General features: G+C 41.0%; 2 pseudogenes; one reads left to right on the forward strand and one right to left on the reverse strand.

Moving 5' to 3' along the window:
• Positions 1-837: 837 nt before the first annotated feature.
• Positions 838-1,857, reverse strand: LOC125104373 (E3 ubiquitin-protein transferase MAEA-like; annotated as a pseudogene).
• Positions 1,858-7,237: 5,380 nt separating this feature from the next.
• LOC125104374 (40S ribosomal protein SA-like) lies at positions 7,238-12,012 on the forward strand (annotated as a pseudogene).
• The last annotated feature ends 5,523 nt before the right edge of the window (positions 12,013-17,535 follow it).

A 17,535-nucleotide genomic window follows, 5' to 3' on the forward strand; every position in this document is an offset into this window, starting at 1 on the left:
AAGTATAGAAATGGGGGATATATATTTAGAAATTTTTATAGAAATGTGACACACAACAACACTATGCGTCATCAGGGGATTGTTTGTTAGTGAGTAGATATGGACCAGTTCAGGAGTTGGGGATGAGTTGTTTGCCACGTGAGCTGTAGACTAGCCATATGCATAGGGACCACGTTATAATATGCAAACTTTAAGGGTGATTTTTCAACTACAACTCATGCTTATGCATCCGAGAAAAGGGAAGTATTTCATCCATAACATCTTTTTTTTTAACAGTTATTATGATTTTTTTTAAAGAATAGAAAACCCTTTAATTAACATGCTTTACGTTTACAGTTTATTAGCTAATCGACATCAACATGCAAAAATATGTGCTAAATACAAGCCTCTATGGTGTGGTTTTGTGTAAATTACAATAATTCATTTGATTTGAAAAGTCATCGGTGGTTACTTCAACTGAGTCGCTAGTTTCTGCAAGGAACAGCATTCAATCTGCAGTTGTGGAGCCAAAGGAAAGGACTCTGCAGAACCTGATCCCGTGGATTTCCACGTGAATACCTTCTCAAGCAGAAAATAGGGCGGCACGAACACCATGACGTTGCATCTAGCACACCCTAAGCTGCACCCACACGCAGGGCTCGGAGAGCGCGCAGCCCACAGAGCGTGTCCACTACTGTGGGCTAGTCAAGACTGGGGCGCCACCCCTCCCCGCTCATGCGCCACGGGAAGGAGCGCTATTGTCGTTCACTGATCTTTGGTCACCAGAAACAGAAACGCAGGCAGTCGGGGGCGGAGGGCCAGGGCTGGGGCGCGCGGGACCGCTCCGCCTAACGATGTTCAGGCTAGTGAGAAGTGAAAGGCTTCTTTGGTTCTCGGACAAATGGCTTTGTCATCTTGACAGATGGCAAGAGAGTTGTAGCCATAGCTGTAGCCATTGGGCAGCCTCAGGGCCGGGTTGTTCTCCATCTTTGCGTCTCCCGAACTCTTGCAAAGCAGGCAGGAATTGCTGCAGTGGGCCATGGGCAGGGGCTGCGCCGCTAGTTCAGGGAGTGGACGCATTCAGGCCAGTCAGGGCTCGTGGAGCTGGCGTCCTCTTTGGAGCACTGTGATGTCTTTATCACCAAGATGTTGGCCTACAGTGTGAGGGTGAACACAGAGTTGTCCCCAGCTGGTGCAGCCAGTAGTTGTGCAGGAGCTGCTGGCTCAGCATCCACCACTGGCTGGTCCTTGTAGGGCCAAGAGGTGGCTGTCTGGAGGGAAGGTGAGCACGCCCATGACCTGGTGCACCTTGGCCAGCTGGCTCCCTTCAGCCTGACCAAAGCTCTCTCTTGCATGTCTCGTGGCGTGCAGTCTCTCGTTCTGCCAGATGAGTTCAAACAACTCTTGAATATTTAGGCTGAACTCCAGGCAGCTCTTCACGCCACTCTGGGGTACAAACTTCCAGCGTTGTAGTAGCCTCAGCACAACAGGTGCTCCACCATCATGCGGTCAGGGCGCTTCCCCTTCCACAAGCGGCTGCCACGGGCAGGTCGCTGTTACTCCTTGAGTTGCTTGACTCTGCGTTTGCATAGCTTGGTGTTCTCAGCCTTCACCTGAATGGACTCCACCTTTCTCTTGAGGACTAAGCTTCTCCCATGCGCCATCCAGGAGGCTGACCATAGAGTCCCCAGCGGGGCAGCCCCTCAAGACCTTTGCCAGCTCAGCCACCACCATAAAGATGTGGCTTGTCTCCAGGATGATGTGTTTTTGAGCAGTTTGAAGGCGTTTATTCAGTGTTTTGTAGGGCACTGTGAGGATCAGGTATGCCTGCATCTTCAGGGTCTTGGAGAGCCGAGCCGCTCACTCCTACACTGCCATGTTTAATCCACCAAAACATTAGCCACAATCATTGTAATTTAAAATCAAGCCAGGGTCAGTGTAACTAAGTGAAATTTGTTTTATTTAATTTTAATCCTAATTTGCTGACACTGGAACAAGTATTTCGAGTTATTTTTTAACTAAGACAAGACACACCAAGTAAGATGAAGTGGGGAGGATGGAAGTGGTCTGAGACAATGAAGACCAAATGAGTCTGTTCTCATATTACTTAGAAGTACTATTTCTTGTGTACTGAATTTGTGGTTTCTTTCTAAAGTTTCTTTTTCTTTTTTTTTTAATAGAGGTGAAATTCACGTAGCATTAAAGTAGCCATTTTAAGGAGTACTGTAAGGACCTATTTAGCCAGAGCGACTCCATCTCGGGTAAATAGCCACTTTGTTGTTTGTGTAGTAAACTTAAATTGACTCTACCCCCCAGAGAAACTTACTTAGAAGCAAGTCCAGAAAACCAGTAAAATGTAGTTGGCTAGTTCCTGATAACAGAGCCCAGAATACAAGGACGAGTCAGGCCAGATGGAGACATCTAATCAGTACGAAGTACTGTTTGTAACAGTGAGAAGGTCTTGCCCAAACGAAAATGACTCCATCTTGGGAAGGACGACGATCTTATTATTCACACTGAATATGTTAACTGACTAAGCCTTCCCAGAAAGTACTGTTTGTAATGGTTCCTGGTATGGGGTAATCTTGAATAACAAGTCACCAGACCAGATGAAACTAGCCAATCAGCAAGAGACACACAAACCCGGTGGGTTGAGATACCAAGATATGCTTTGTAGTTTTACCCAATAAAAGGTAGCCTGTAAGATTGGGAGGGATTGCTCTCTTCGGAGGCGGCCCTGACTGGTCAGTCAGTCGATTCTTGAGCCTGTAAGCTGGGGGTGGTCGATCTCTTCGGAGACGGCCCTGGCCGGTCAGTCTGACTTCTAATGCTTGGCATAGAATAAAGCTTTGCATAACTTAAACTTTGTTTCAGTCTCGTTCACCTAGCCAATTAGTCTGACTTCTAAATCTTGGCATAAGATAAAGTTTTAAATAACTTTCACCTTGTCTCAGTCTCGTTCCTTGGATAACGGACCCAACAGTATCATTCACTTCATAATGTTGTACAACCTGAATTTGCTTTTGTGCCTATGGTTGAAGGTGAGAGAGCAAAACCACTGGTGTGCTCTCTGCAGAGATACACTGGCTAGTGAAGCAAGGACACAGGCAAAAATTTAAGTGGTTTCACACAGGAAATGAACAATTGGGTTAAAACAATAAAAAATTAGAGAAAAGTATGGAATTTAAGGGCAGCTGTATGAGATGTTTAATATTATGCATCAAAATATTACATACTAGTACTTTGACGGCTTCTAATAAAGCTGAACTTCCAACAATACCTATGAAAATTGCATTGATATGGTTCCTTTGAAATGCTGGGTGAATGTGACGCGAAGAATGTACTGAAGTATTGCCAATATGACAAGTACAGCTAGTGACCTGCTCCTCCTTTTTTTCCTGATGAAAACACAGACAATGAAACGCAATAATAAACCTTTTGGTAGACGTTCAATTGAATATGATGGTGGTGTGAAGAAAGAACTTTGTCTTTCACCTTCATTATTAATAAACACATAAGCTCTGAAATGCAGGAAGCCCCGAAGGATCACCTAGTTAACAAAGGTGATTGGAGCAGTTTAGTTTCGCACAGAAGGTTGTTCTGATGTTGAAGTGACAATGACAGGTAGCTATTCTGGACCGGGTATCAGGTAAGTCAACCCATGGCTTTTTTCCCTAAGCAAGTTTTTGCTACCTTGCAGAATGTCTGCACATTAAGTAATGTATTTATTTAGTTAGTTTTATTATTTATTTTCTAGATTTTATTCATTTTAGAGAGAGAGAGAGCAAGAGCGTGCACATGCAGGGGCAGAGGGAGAGGGAGAGGGAGAAGCAGAACCCCATGCTAAGTGGGGAGCCCATTGTAGGGCTCGATCACAGGACCTTGGGATCATGACCTCGGGATCATGACCTCAGCCAAAGTCAGACTCTTCACCAACTGAGCCACCCAGATGCCCTTAAATAATATATTTAAAGACAGGCAGATCGATTAGAAAAATAAATCCAGTTCTCTAGCACTTCCAGTATCCATGTCCTCTGCAGGCCCTCCTGACAGGAAATGGACTCCATTTCCCCCTCTGTGAATCTGGTTTGGCTTTTTACATGTGTTGGCTAGTAGAATGCAGAGGAAGTAAAGGCGTGTTAGTTTTGACCCTAAGGCCTCACGGAGCCTTGCCTGCTTCTCTTTTGGATCCCTGCCAAGCCTGAGCTAGTCTAATGGGTAATGGGAGGCAGAGGTCTCCATCACCTGCACTCTGCCAATGGCCTACCTGCTCCCAGAAAAGTGACACTCCCTGGTGCAACCACTCCCACAGTGAGCAGCCTGCTGTTAGCAGCTGCCTAGGGAAGCATAGCCAAGCTCGACTGAGTCTGGCGCAGATGCCCGAAATGACCAGTTGATCCAAAGATGTGAGAGCAGTCATCAACAGTTATTGTTTAAGTCCTAGCATTTTTGAAAATGTAGCAAAAACTGTGAATTATATAAAAGCATAGCTTTGGGATGATTCTTTTTAGGGTGTGCCATGAAAGTGGATCATAAAAAAAATCTGGTTTTGTATATCTGTGTATGGTAGTTTGAAAAATTCTGCCAAGAATGTTTAAACTTCTGAACAAACTTGAGTGTTTTTTTGAGATGAGAAGGCAGTTTGGTTCCAACTTTTTCCATGATGTAACTGGGAGAGATGTGCCCCCTTGTCTGTTATCTTCAGCATTTCCCATGATCCTAATGCTTCTCTGCAAGGAGGAAAGGCAATGTGGATTTCAATGACAGATAAGATTGAAGGGCAGAAGTAAAATTAAGAAGTGTGGAGGAGTAATGTCTACTAATTGTGTATAGTAGGCTTGTCAGAGTTAGGGAAAGAAACAAACATATACAAGGTATCCAGTAAATTTGAATTTATATTAATAACAAATAATTTTTAGTGTATGTCTCAATATTGCATGGGACATACTTACAATAATACATATATAAACTATAGTTATATAGTTGTTCTGAAATTCAATTGTAACTGGGACTCTTGCATTTAATGTGGTAATCCTATTACATAATTTAAATTGCATTTGTAATTCATCATTTATAATTCTGGCTTTCCTTGCATTATTGTTATACATCCTATGGAGAACACTGGCAAATATTAAGGGTGTCTATCTTGGAAAAAGTCATGTCTGCTGAGTGATACATTGTGCACATGTTCATGGGTATAAGTTGACTCAAATAGAAATTGGGGTCCAGAATGATTAAGGGGGAAAAGAAGTGAGCAAGAAACAAATGAAGTTTGTTTAGTGTAACAAATAAGCTGGAATTCAACAGGAGTACTATATGGGTGCCTGGGTGGCTCAGTGGGTTGTTTGCCTTTGACTCAGGTTATGATACCAGGATCCTGGGACTGAGTCCTCCCTCTGGCTCCTTGCTCAGCCAGCAGTCTGGTTCTCCCTCTCCCTCTGTTGTGCTTGTTCTTTCTCAAATAAATACAATCTTATTGTCAAATAAAGAAATAAAATCTTACAGGAAAATAACAAAGGGGTGCCATAAAGGAACACTCCTTATTTTTAATTAGGGCAAAATTAACACACATGCACATAAACACACACATACTCACACTTTAGTAGGCATGTACATGTGATATACAGATTTCTCTTTCTTGGCTTAGAACATATAAAAAGAATTCTTGTATTGAATGTAAGGTCATCAGTTTTCATTCTCTATGTTGAGATTGCTCTGGAAAAAAACAACAACAAAACAAACAAACCATGATGTTCTTAAAAATAGTATATCTATTCTCAGAGGCAAAGTACTCAGTAAAAAACCCTATCTTCAGCTATACATTTTAGCTAGTGTTTCTAGAAATTTGAATCTGAACCCCATTGGCTAGAAGAGAAGCTGGGTACCCACAAGAAAGGACCCTGTGACATCATGGCAAGGGTATATGGTAATGACATGCACTGATTTTCCCCAAAGACACCATGTTTATTCAGGTAAAGAGCCATTGGGAAATTGACATGTCTAAGTCATACCTGCTTCCTGGGGGCTACTTGCACCCAGGGACTGGTCCATAGGTGGCTACAAAATCCCAGGTCTCTTGCCTTAGAGGTGGACTGTACTGAGGCAATACAGTGCACTTGCTCCCTCTGCCCCTCCCTCTCACAGGCGCCTGAGAGCACTCCCATTGAAAATCCTGCACACGTTCTCAGAGCCCGTTTCCCAGGAAACCTGACCCTTAGGAGCACACCATTCTATAATCATTTAATGATTCTCCCTTGGACCAATAAAAATTAGGAGGTATAGTTTTATTTTCTCAGCAACTGGTAATTTGAATGAAATTGCTTAAGGATATTTGTTCATCATGCTGTTTGACTCAGAGGAGTAACTGTGGGGTCTATCTCAATTATAAGCTTGAAATCATCAAACACCCTGCCTTGCCTTCTGATTTCTTCACAATCGGTATCTAACCATCCTTGAGATAGAGCCCTGGCTAACAGGAGCAAACACAACCTTGGTTTACTTACTGCTGATTTACTTACTGAATAAAGGGAGATCTGAGGCAGGAATAAAGGGAGAAATAATGAAAACAACTTCCCTCTCTCCTTCACAGATGATGACAGACTGTCTTCTGCTTCTTGAGTTAAACATTGGCCCACTGTGGATACAAACACACTGGGTCCCCTTCTGTGGACAGAAAGAATGGAATGGGGCTGGTTCTTGGTGGCGGGGATATGTTGCTTTTCCCAAGGTGGGGGATGGGATTGTGGTGCTAAATATTTTATTTAGGCATTTAAGCAGTGTTCCACATTTGGCATTTCCTAGAGTTCCCAACTACTTCCTTGTGTGTTAAATTTCCATTGGACACTTAAAACTGGCTATCATGCAGATATTCCAAACTCAGCATATTTGCAAATAAACTCAAGCCCTTTGCTACTGATTGCCAACTTTATCTTGTATTCTTATCTTTTAAAAAAATTTAATTAACAAATTTTAAGATTATTTATTTGAGAGAGAGATAGTGAAAGAGAGCATGAGCAGGGGAGAGGGAGAAACAGGCTCCCGTTGAGCAGGGAACCCAATGTGGGGCTCCATCCCAGGACCCTGGGATCATGACCTGAGCTGAAGGCAGATGCTTAATTGACTGAGCCACCCAGGCATCCTATCGGTTTTTTGTTTGTTTGTTTGTTTAAGATTCTATTTTTCTTTCCACACTACCTAGGGAGGGGTCAATACAATGTTGTTTTGTGTTCCCATCATAACTTAAAGGGAAACTTTCACAATGTCTTTAGCCCCTGATGTTCTGCAAATGAAGGAGGATATCCTCAAATTTCTTGCAGCAGGAACCCACTTAGGTGGCTCTAACCTTGACTTCCAAATGGAAGAGTGTATCTATAAACACAAAAGTGATGGTATCTACATCATAAATCTGAAGAGAACCTGGGAGAAGCTTCTGCTGGCAGCTTGGGTCATTATTGCCCCTGTAAACCCAGCTGATGTCAGTGTCATATCATCCAGGAATACTGGCCAGCAAACTGGACTAAAATTTGCTGCTGCTACTGGAGCCACTGTTATTGCTGACCTCCTCACTCCTGGAACCTTCACGAACCAGATCCAGGCAGCCTCCTGGGATCCCAGACTTCTGGTGGTTACTGATCCCAGGGCTGACCACCAGCCTCTCACAGAGGTTTCTTATGTTAACCTGCCTACCATTTTTCTGTGTAACACAGACTCTCCTCTGCGCTATGTGGAGGTCGCCATCCCTTGCAATATAACAAGGGAGCTCACTCAGCAGGTCTGAGGTGGTGGATGCTGGCCAGGGAAGTTCTGCGCATGTGTGACACCATTTCCCATGAACATCCATGGGAGGTTGTGCCTGTTCTCTACTTCTACAGAGATCCTGAAGAGGTTGAAAAGGAAGAGCAGGCTGCTGCTTAAAAGGCTGTGACCAAGGAGGAATTTCAGGATGAATGGACTACTCCAGCTCCCGAGTTTACCGCTACTCAACCTGAAGTCACAGAATGGTCTGAAGGCATTCAGGTGCCCCCCATGCCTATTTAGCAGTTCCCTACTGAAGACTAGAGAGCTCAGCTGGCCACTGAAGACTGGTCTGCAGATCCCACTGCTTAGGCCACTGAATGGGTAGAAAAATCATTGAACGGTCTTAGCAGCTCTTGCACAAAAGCAAAACAAAAATGGAAATAAGGTTGATAGAAAATAAACAGTTATTTAAAAAAAAAAAGAAAGAAAAAAGAAAAAAAATATTTTATTTTTAAGTAATTTCTGTACCAGTGCGGGTTTTGAACTCACAACCCTAAAATCAAGGGTCACATGCTCTATCAGTTGAGCCAGCTAGGGGCCCCTTGTGTTCCCTTTCTTGGTTGCTAGTGCCTGTACTCATCCTGCCCCCCAAGTTGGAAATCTGGAACTTATTCTTGATCCTCTCCTCTCTCTATTCTTTTCCCAAATTCCATGTAATCAGTGGTCCGGTCTATTTACTCTCACTCCTAAATGTCTCTGAAATACATTGTTTCCAAGCTATCCTCAGAGCCATCATAAATTTTAGGACCTCCTTCTTTCATGCTTTGACTGTTGAAAGAGTTCTTGCTTGGTCAGTTTATCTATAGTGACTTCCTTCTAACTCTTCTATCTGATTCTGTATTCCCTTGGTTTGGTATTGCGGGATAACATGGACCCTGAAGGCTGACTACTTACTCAAGTGATTTTCAAAATGTGATCCAGAGAGACTGGAAGAAGTCTCCTTTCACTTTAGAATCAAGCTAGATTCTAAGCTTGAAGAAAGGTATCCTCAGCTTTGGAGAGTTTGGAAACTTGTGATGCAATACTATTTGTATTTCCCCAAACACCCTCAAGTTGCTTCACAAATATTTTCTTTTGTCCATTGGTCCTTTCTGTCTGGAGCAGTTTTCACTGCTTTTATAACTTGATATATTTCTGATTATATTTCCAAAATGGGGCTTGGAAGTCACCTCGTCTTTGAAGGCTTTCTGAACTCAGTGGTAGAGCTCATCAGAGGCCACCACAGTTTTATCTTCTACCATTTGGAATTGAGAAAAAGTTCCTTTTTCCAATTCTGCAAATCCATGACTTTTTAGATTCTATTTTCTTTTACTCCTACTTGAAAATTGGCCAATTCCTTTCTGAGTTCCTTTTTTTTTTCATAAAAATGTACTAACTGCAACCTATAACAACTATCATAGACTAGTTCCATTTTCTAACCTCTTCCATTTGAGTTATAAGTTCATTAGGCATATGATCTGACTTCTGAGTTATGGCAAACAATGGTTTTACAAGATATTTTGTTACTATATTATGTAGATTGTGATCTTTTTGGTATCCAATAATAATTTTCTCACAAGCATGCTGCCTGACACCTAAGTTTATACCACATATTATAAATTCTTCATGATGTCCTCAATCCTGGTACTAATATTTTGTATGTTAGATTTGCATGATAGATTACCTTTTGCTGTGGTAATAACTCCAGAAAGTCATGGTTTAAAGAAGCAGATTTTTCTTTTCTTTTTCTTCATGGGACATGTCTATAAGTGGTTGGGTCTCTATATTGTCACTTCTGTCTCCAGACCAACAGGAATGTGACATCTGGAGTGTGAATGATTTCTGTGGCAGGGTGCAAGAGTCCATGGTAAATCTTAGTCCTTAAATCTTCTGCCCAGCAATGACACACATAACTTCTGCTTACACTTTGGTGGTCAAACATGTGATGTGTCCACATCTCATGAGTGGCAAGGTAGTGGAAATAAGGTCCCATCTCTGGAATGGGGAATATACGATGCTCTGAACTCATGGCCACCATGGTACAGTTCATTGAACCTTGGAAATATGCAAGGATTTAGTAATTCATATATTTTCTGCTTTTTAAAAAAAGTTTTTGTTTTTAAATAATCTGTATACCCAATATGGGGCTTAAACTCACAATCATGAAATCAAGAGTTGCATGCTCTATCAATTGAGCCAGCCAGGCACCCCTTGTATATTTTCTTTTCAGAAGACCTTTAATTGTTAGATTATTCTTTATTCACTTTAAATTATGATTTGGAACTCATTTATCCTATTTCTAGTTTGTCTAGCTTTACCATTAGCCCTTTAACAAACATGTTTACGCATATTTTTCTGTCAACATTAGGAAGTAATGAGAGCTCCCATACATTGCCAGAGGGAATGTTTAGCTGTTTAGAAAACAGTTTGGCAGTTCCTAAAAATGATAAACAGAGTTTCCACATGACCCAGCAATTACACTTGCAGGTAATTGACTAAGATTTGAATACATGTGTCCACATAAAAATGTGCATACAAATATTCAGGGAAGCATTATTCATAATGTCCAAAAAGTGAAAACAACCTGAATGTCCATGAAGAGATGGAAGAATAGACAAAATGTGGTCTGTCCATATGATGGATTACTAATTCAGCCTTAGAAAGAAATGAAATACTGATACATGTTACAATACTCTGAACTTCAAAACATTAACCAGAAATAATGAACATACTGAACATAATGAAATAACCAGTCATGATGGACCATATTTTACATGATTCCATTTATATTAAATGTTTAGAATAGGCAAATAAATGCAGACATAAAGTAGATTAGTAGTTGAGAAGGGCTTGGGGAGATGTGGGTAGGGAGAGTGATTGTAAATGTGTATGGTATTTCTTCATGCACCAATGAAAATGTTCTGGAATTAGATAGGGGTGGTTACACATCTCTGTAAATATAATAAAAACCATTGGATTGTATGCTTTGTTTATTTATTTTAATTAATTAATTTTTTAAAAGTAGGCTCTTTGCCCAACGTGGGGCTTGAACTTATAACCCTGAGATCAAGAGCTGCATGTTCTACAGACTGAGACAGCCAGGCACCCTTTGATTACAAACTTTATGGTATGTGAGTTATATCTCAATAAAGCCATTATTTAGAGAAAAAGGTAATCAGATGTGTAGTCTTCATATCCTGAGCAAGATGAGACTGTTAATGCACTTCCAGGCACCCCGCCCTGACCCCATCCTTGGGTTTATTTAAGGGACTTTTATTTAAGGGACTTTTCACTTCTACTGGTCCTGACCTACATTATCCTTCTAAATTCATAGGTCTACAAAGGGAATAATGGGACATCTAACATACAAGTGTAGGATTTTAAATCTGCTCCATAACCAGTGATACCCACTTTCAAGATACTGTTTGTGAGAACATATTGAGAAACCAAAGCAAGAATGACAATTGTAGAATCATTTCTGTGGACGTATTCCTTAAAGCCAGGATTTATCTGAGCAAATGCCAAATGCTGACTCTGTAGTTGTGTACACATATTACAAAAGAGGAAAAACATCCTCTGTGATTCTAAACAGAGTAGAGGGGAAATATGGAGAGGAGAATATGTTGTTTGAAAAATCATATTTCAGCTTACCATTGCTTTCATTTGTTTTCAGTCATAGTATTCATTTAGATGTCCTAGATAAATCAAAGGAGGGCATGGGTTATTTCTGTTTGTCCAAAGGGCTTATGGGTCAAACTATTTTACAATTGCATTTGGTCTATTGTGCGTGTACCTACAAATGTGTTTAACATATAAATGTTCTGCTCTCTGGCTAGATCACATCTCCAGTGCACAAGAGGTCATGTCTTCCATATCTTCCACATGGGGTCCTGGAAAGCATGGTATACACTCATGACACAGCCTTGGCTTCTTCGATTGTAAATGCTGGATAACAGCTATCTCTCTTACAATCACCAGCAATATGGGTGAATTTAAATAAGAATATTCAAGAGGATGTGAACAAAAACCATGAGGTTAGTCCCGAGTTTTTCAGTGGTGAATCTTCACTGAGAAGAAACAAGTGAGGAGGAGAGATTTAGGATTTGGTTGCGGGGACACCTGCTGTAAGCCATTTACTGCACACTTCACCCGCAGGTTTGGCAAGGCACACAGATTTATGGAGGAACAGCAAGCAGGAACAAGCAAGTGTCCAGGTCTACAATGAATGGTAGCATCTCCATACCCCTCATGAGTTAGCTTGCTGAGTAACATGAACTCAGTCCTTAGCGGCAGTGACAGCCACAACCATTGTGGCCACGTGGTCCTGAACTATGTGGGTGTTGCTCCCTGTCCTGGGATTCTCCTCACTTCCCAGTTTTGAGGAAAGCTGTGGCTGAGCGCACAGCAACCAGTTCAAGTAAAGGCTCAGGATGATGAGGATCAATGTGAATTTGGGCCCGTGTTAAGAGCTTTCTTGCAGGTCTGTTCATTGACTATAGAGATTTGATCATAAAAATATGACACCTGCTACATTTGAATTTCAGATAAGTGATAAATAATGTTTTGGTCTAAGTATATCCCAAATACTTCACATTTAGCTGAGTGTCCTATATTTTATCTGGCAACCCTAATTGGCTGGTATTTCAACCTCAGAGATAGCATGCAATCATAGAGTTAAGTGGAAATTTTAAGGTTTACTTATTCACTGCATTACATTAGTTAAAACATATCTGAACTGCCCTTATCAAGATTAGATCCTACCTCTCTTAAAGAACTCCTTTACTTCAAGGAAATTCTAGCATCTATTCTAAATCCACTCTTGGGGTATCTTTAATCCATGTGCCTGTGTGGTGAATGTGTGTATGTGCAAGTGTATGTGTGAGCGTGTGTGTGCTCATGCACGTGAGTGCATATGCACCCTGGGCATGTGAGTGTATGTTTGATCAATCTGTGTGGCTGGTCATTGCATCACTCTGTAGAACAAAGAAGCGTGTGCCTGCAGACCTGGATTAGGCCCTATGGCAGACTTGACTTCTGTCATTTGTGAGCTCTGGAATTACTGGTGAGTCATAAGGCCCAGCAGAATAGGACACTTTGTAACAGTTATAAAAAATAGAAGATGATCTTAACAAAGACCTATTTATTCCAAACTCTCAGGCAAGATCTCTTCAAAAAGAAAAATGAAAGGCAGGATGAATAAAATATGCCAAATGATACTTTTAAAGGCAGAATCATGTCTCTCGCACCTTAGCATATAATTTACCGAACTGAGATGTCAGTCATTATAAATGCATGTGATCACTTTTTTTTTGAGGTGTATGAACCTTCTAAAATGAGAAATGAAAGAAGCACTCAACAACTCATGCCAGGAGTCTGTTTATAGAGAAAATTTTTACGTGTTGGAAGTATAGCTACCAGCAAATGTGATAGGTTATTCCTACATATGGAGAAAGAAATGTGTATTTTGACCTTCAAAGGACAAAAAGGCACTTTGTGGCCTTATCCAATTTAATAGCAAACATCTATGTAAATTATGCAACTTGCTCCTGAGAACAGCAGGGTGGTCTCTTGGTACTTTTTTTCCCCTTGATTTAGTTTGAAGATTAAGAAGTTGATACAGTTGAATGGAACCAACTTTATTTTTTATTATTATCTTTTTCAAATTTTTATCCATGTAAATTGTTTTCCCCAAAGAAGGGAAAAAGAGTGATATAAATCCTTGGCTGGTTGCCATCAACTCTGCAGCTATTTCTGTGACTTTCAGTGCAGTGTGAGGTTTACATGTTTACGTATGCATGTGTCTCCTTTTCCTTACCACTTCTGGTTAAGTTGTATTTAAAATAAGGGGACTTTGGTGAGTGCTGTGAAGTGTGTAAACCTGGCGATTCGCAGACCTGTACCCCTGGGGATAAAAATATATGTTTATAAAATAAAAAAAAAATAAAAATAAAATAAGTAAATAAAATCTTAAAAAAATAAAAAAATAAATAAAATAAGGGGACTTTTTTGTTGTTGTTGTTAACTCCAAGATTATGTTTCTGCCTTGAATTTCTGCAGAAGCAATTCTTCATTATCCCTGCATAGACTCTGGCTTCAGTGATTGATCTCCTCGAGGGTAGCCCTGTCTGGCATTCTGAAGCCCCTTTCCTAAGCTGGACACCATGCCTCAAATGCCAACACACTCAAAAGGAAGAGGGTGTGTGACTGTGTTAAGAAACTAAGACAATTTAAAGATAAGAAAATTTAAGACTAAGAGATTTTAAACTAAGAAAATTTAAAGATCTAATTGGTTTTTATTCCACAATTAATGAATTGGGCAGTATCCCATATAGCAATAGAAGGGGGTTCTGAAGGGCCGTACCAGTGGCAGGTTTCTTAAAGGCAGAAACGTAGTTGGAAAAAGAAATTATTGGTGAAGAATGAATTGTCTCAGGCAAGATCACCCTCATAAGGGAAATGGAAGGGGTCCACTGAGCAGGTTATTTCACTAGTGCTAACCACGTAATTCCATGTTGACTGGTTAAAAGTGGTGTTCCTGGGGAGTTGAAACTGTAGTTAGGTTAGGTGTAAGTCTTGGTTTGCTGATGTGAGGCTTATCAAAACTGACACCATTATTGGCCCATGTTCTCTCTTTTTTTTTTTTTCTTAAAGATTTTATTTATTTATTTGACAGAGAGAAATCACAAGTAGGCAGAGAGGCAGGCAGAGAGAGAGGAGGAAGCAGGCTCCCCGCTGAGCAGAAAGCCCGATGTGGGGCTCGAACCCAGGACCTGGGATCATGACCTGAGCCGAAGGCAGCGGCTTAACCCACTGAGCCACCCAGGCGCCCCCCATGTTCTCTTTTTTAACAGTTATCCCCCAAACCTCTTTTTTCCTGGTATTCAATAATCTTTTATTTCATAGACATTTGCTCAAGACCAGATATCCAGCTAAGCTCTGGGTTATAATAGTGAGAGGATCAATCAAAGACCTCACCCTGCTCTCATAGAACTTATAGTCATGCAGAAATAGACATGAATTCAATAATTGCACAAATACTTTTTGCTCTTTAGCAGATGGGCCTCACTCAGAGGTGCATGACAAACATATTAGGGAGTTCAGAGACAGCTTCCCTGAGAAATGCATAATTAGCTGGAATGTGAAGGAGGGTGATTTAGCTTGACAAAGGCAGGTGGGGGTGGGACAATATAACAGATTATTTCACAGAATATGCAAAGAACACTTACTAGGAGAGAACAATGCGTTGTTCAAGAAATTGAAGGAAACCCAGCATATCAGAGCAAAGAATGAGAGGAGCCTGGGGCAAGCTGAGGCTGGAGCCATTGGCTGTGGCCAGATTATGTAGGATTCTGGGACACATGAAGGATTTTGGTCCAGGGTGAGGATTGGTTTGTGGGCTGTTTGCTTTTGAAAGCCACATTGGGTGGATTACTGTACCCTTCTAGTTGTCTATTCATCTTGGTCACATACAGCATCACAATTGACAGCCTGGTATGATGTGCCCTTCATCTGTGGTGATAATCCAAACTTCACAATCACCAGAGTGAAGTCAAGAGAAGGCACAGGGAGACCTGTTAGAAAGATGTTTTCTGATAAAAGAGGATAATGACTTCACCTTTCCAGCAAGCTTCGTTTTTTCCCCTGTAATTAAATTCCTGTCTGGTATCACTTCCCTTCATCTTAAATAAGTCCCTTTAAGAATTCTTCATGTAGAGGTCAGTTAGTGACAACTTCGCTCCACTTTTGTTTGTTCAAAAATGTCTCCTCCCCTTTAAAAAAAAAACAAAAAAATTGACTGTTTTTTCTTTCAGCACTGTAAAGATATCATTATGTTGTCTTCTGGATCATATTTTTTCTGATGAGATGTCAGTGATAATTCTTAGTGTTCATCTTCTGCAGGTGGTGCATCTTTAATTTCTTTGTTTCTTAAATCGCACATATGAGTGAATCAGGGTATTTGTCTTTCACTTATTTCACTTAGCATTATACTCTGTAAATCCATCCATGCTGTTGAAAATGGCAAGATTTCATTCTTTTTTTTATGGCTGACTAATATTCCACAATAATAATTGTAAGGGCCTGGTTGGCCAAAGGGAGCCATTTTGTTGCAGTGAACTTAGATTGACCCTATGCAGTGAAATTAGATTGGCCCTGCCCCGCCCAGAGGAACTTACTTGCAAAGCCTAGATACAAGGGTGAGTCAGGCCAGGTGAAGAAATCCAATCAGAGGGGCGCGCATATATTTACTGAGGTGAGTTTAAATCCCATTGGCCACCCGTGTGTGTGTGGGGCTCAACCACCCCTATAAAGGTTAGTCTGCGAGGCTGGGGAGGAGTAGGAGAGCCATCGGAGAAGAAGGAGAGCCGTTGGAGGAGAAGGAGAGACGTCGGAGGAGAAGGAGAGTCATCAGAGCTCTTGTAAGAGCTGTCAGAGCTGTCAGAGCTCTTGTAAGAGCTGTAAGAGCCCTGAGAGCCACCAGCGGCCCCGCCTCCCCAGCTGCGGTCTCGTCGAGTGGCCTTGTGGGAGCAGCGTCATTCTGGGGAGCAGCTTCATTCCGGGAGCAGCTTCCTTGACTTGAGGCCTCCTTGATGAGTGGCCTAGTCAGGAGCAGCATCGTCTGGGGAGAGGCCTTGTCCAGAGCGGCCGTGTTGGGAGGGGCCTTGCCGGGGTCATCGTCGTCACCTTTTCGTAAGAGACAGCCCTGACTGGTCAGTTTGATTCTTGATGCTTGGTGCAAAATAAAGCTTTGCTTGACTTTCTCTTTGTATCAGTCTTGTTCCTTTGATCACGGACCCCAACGATAATATTTCACATCTTCTTTATCTATTCATCTATGCAGGAGCCTTAGGTTGCTTCCATATCTTGGCTATTATAAATAATGCTTCCATAAACATGGGTGCATGTATCTTCTAAAATTCATGTTTTTGTTTCCTTTGGGTCAATACTAAGTAGTGAAATTACTGGATCATATGTTAGTTCTATTTTTAATTCTTTGAGAAACTTCCATACTGTTATCCACAGTGACTGCACCAATTTACATTCCCACCAACAGTGCACAAATATTCCTTTTTCTCCACATCCTTGACAATATTTGGAATTCTTTGTTTTTGATTCTGACAGGTATGAGGTGATATCTCACTGTGATTTTGATCTGCCTTTCCCTGATGATTAGTGATGTTGAACATCTTTTTTATGTGCCTGTTGGCCATCTGTACATCTTCTTTGGAAAAATGTCTATATATGTTCTTCACTTACTGTTTAGTTGAATTATTTGTTTTTGTGTGTGGAGTTACGTAAGATACTTACATATTTTGGATATTAATCCCTTATTGGATACATCATTTTTAAATATGTTCTCCCATTCAGTAGCTTGTCTTTTTGTTCTGTTGATGGTTTCCTTCCTTTTTATTTTGAAGTAGTCTCATTAGTTAATTTTTGCTTTTGTTTCCTTTGCCTAAGGATATATATCTAGAAAAATGTTGCTATGGCCAATGTCAGAGAAATTACTACCTATGTTATTTTCTGAGATTTTTGTGGTTTCAGTTATCACATTTAGGACTTTAATCCACTTTGAGGCTATTTTTGTGTATGATGTAAGAAAGTGGTCAATTTCATTCTTTTGCATGTAGCTGTCTAGTTATCTCAACACCATTTGTTGAAGAGACTGTTTTTTCCCCCCATTGTATATTCTTGTACACTTTGTCATAGATTAATTGACCATAAAAGCATGAATTTATTTCTGGACTCTCTATTCTGTTCCACCGATCTATGTGTCTATTT

This window comes from Lutra lutra, chromosome 7 (assembly GCF_902655055.1).
Source record: "Lutra lutra chromosome 7, mLutLut1.2, whole genome shotgun sequence".
Taxonomy (NCBI): Eukaryota; Metazoa; Chordata; class Mammalia; order Carnivora; family Mustelidae; genus Lutra; species Lutra lutra.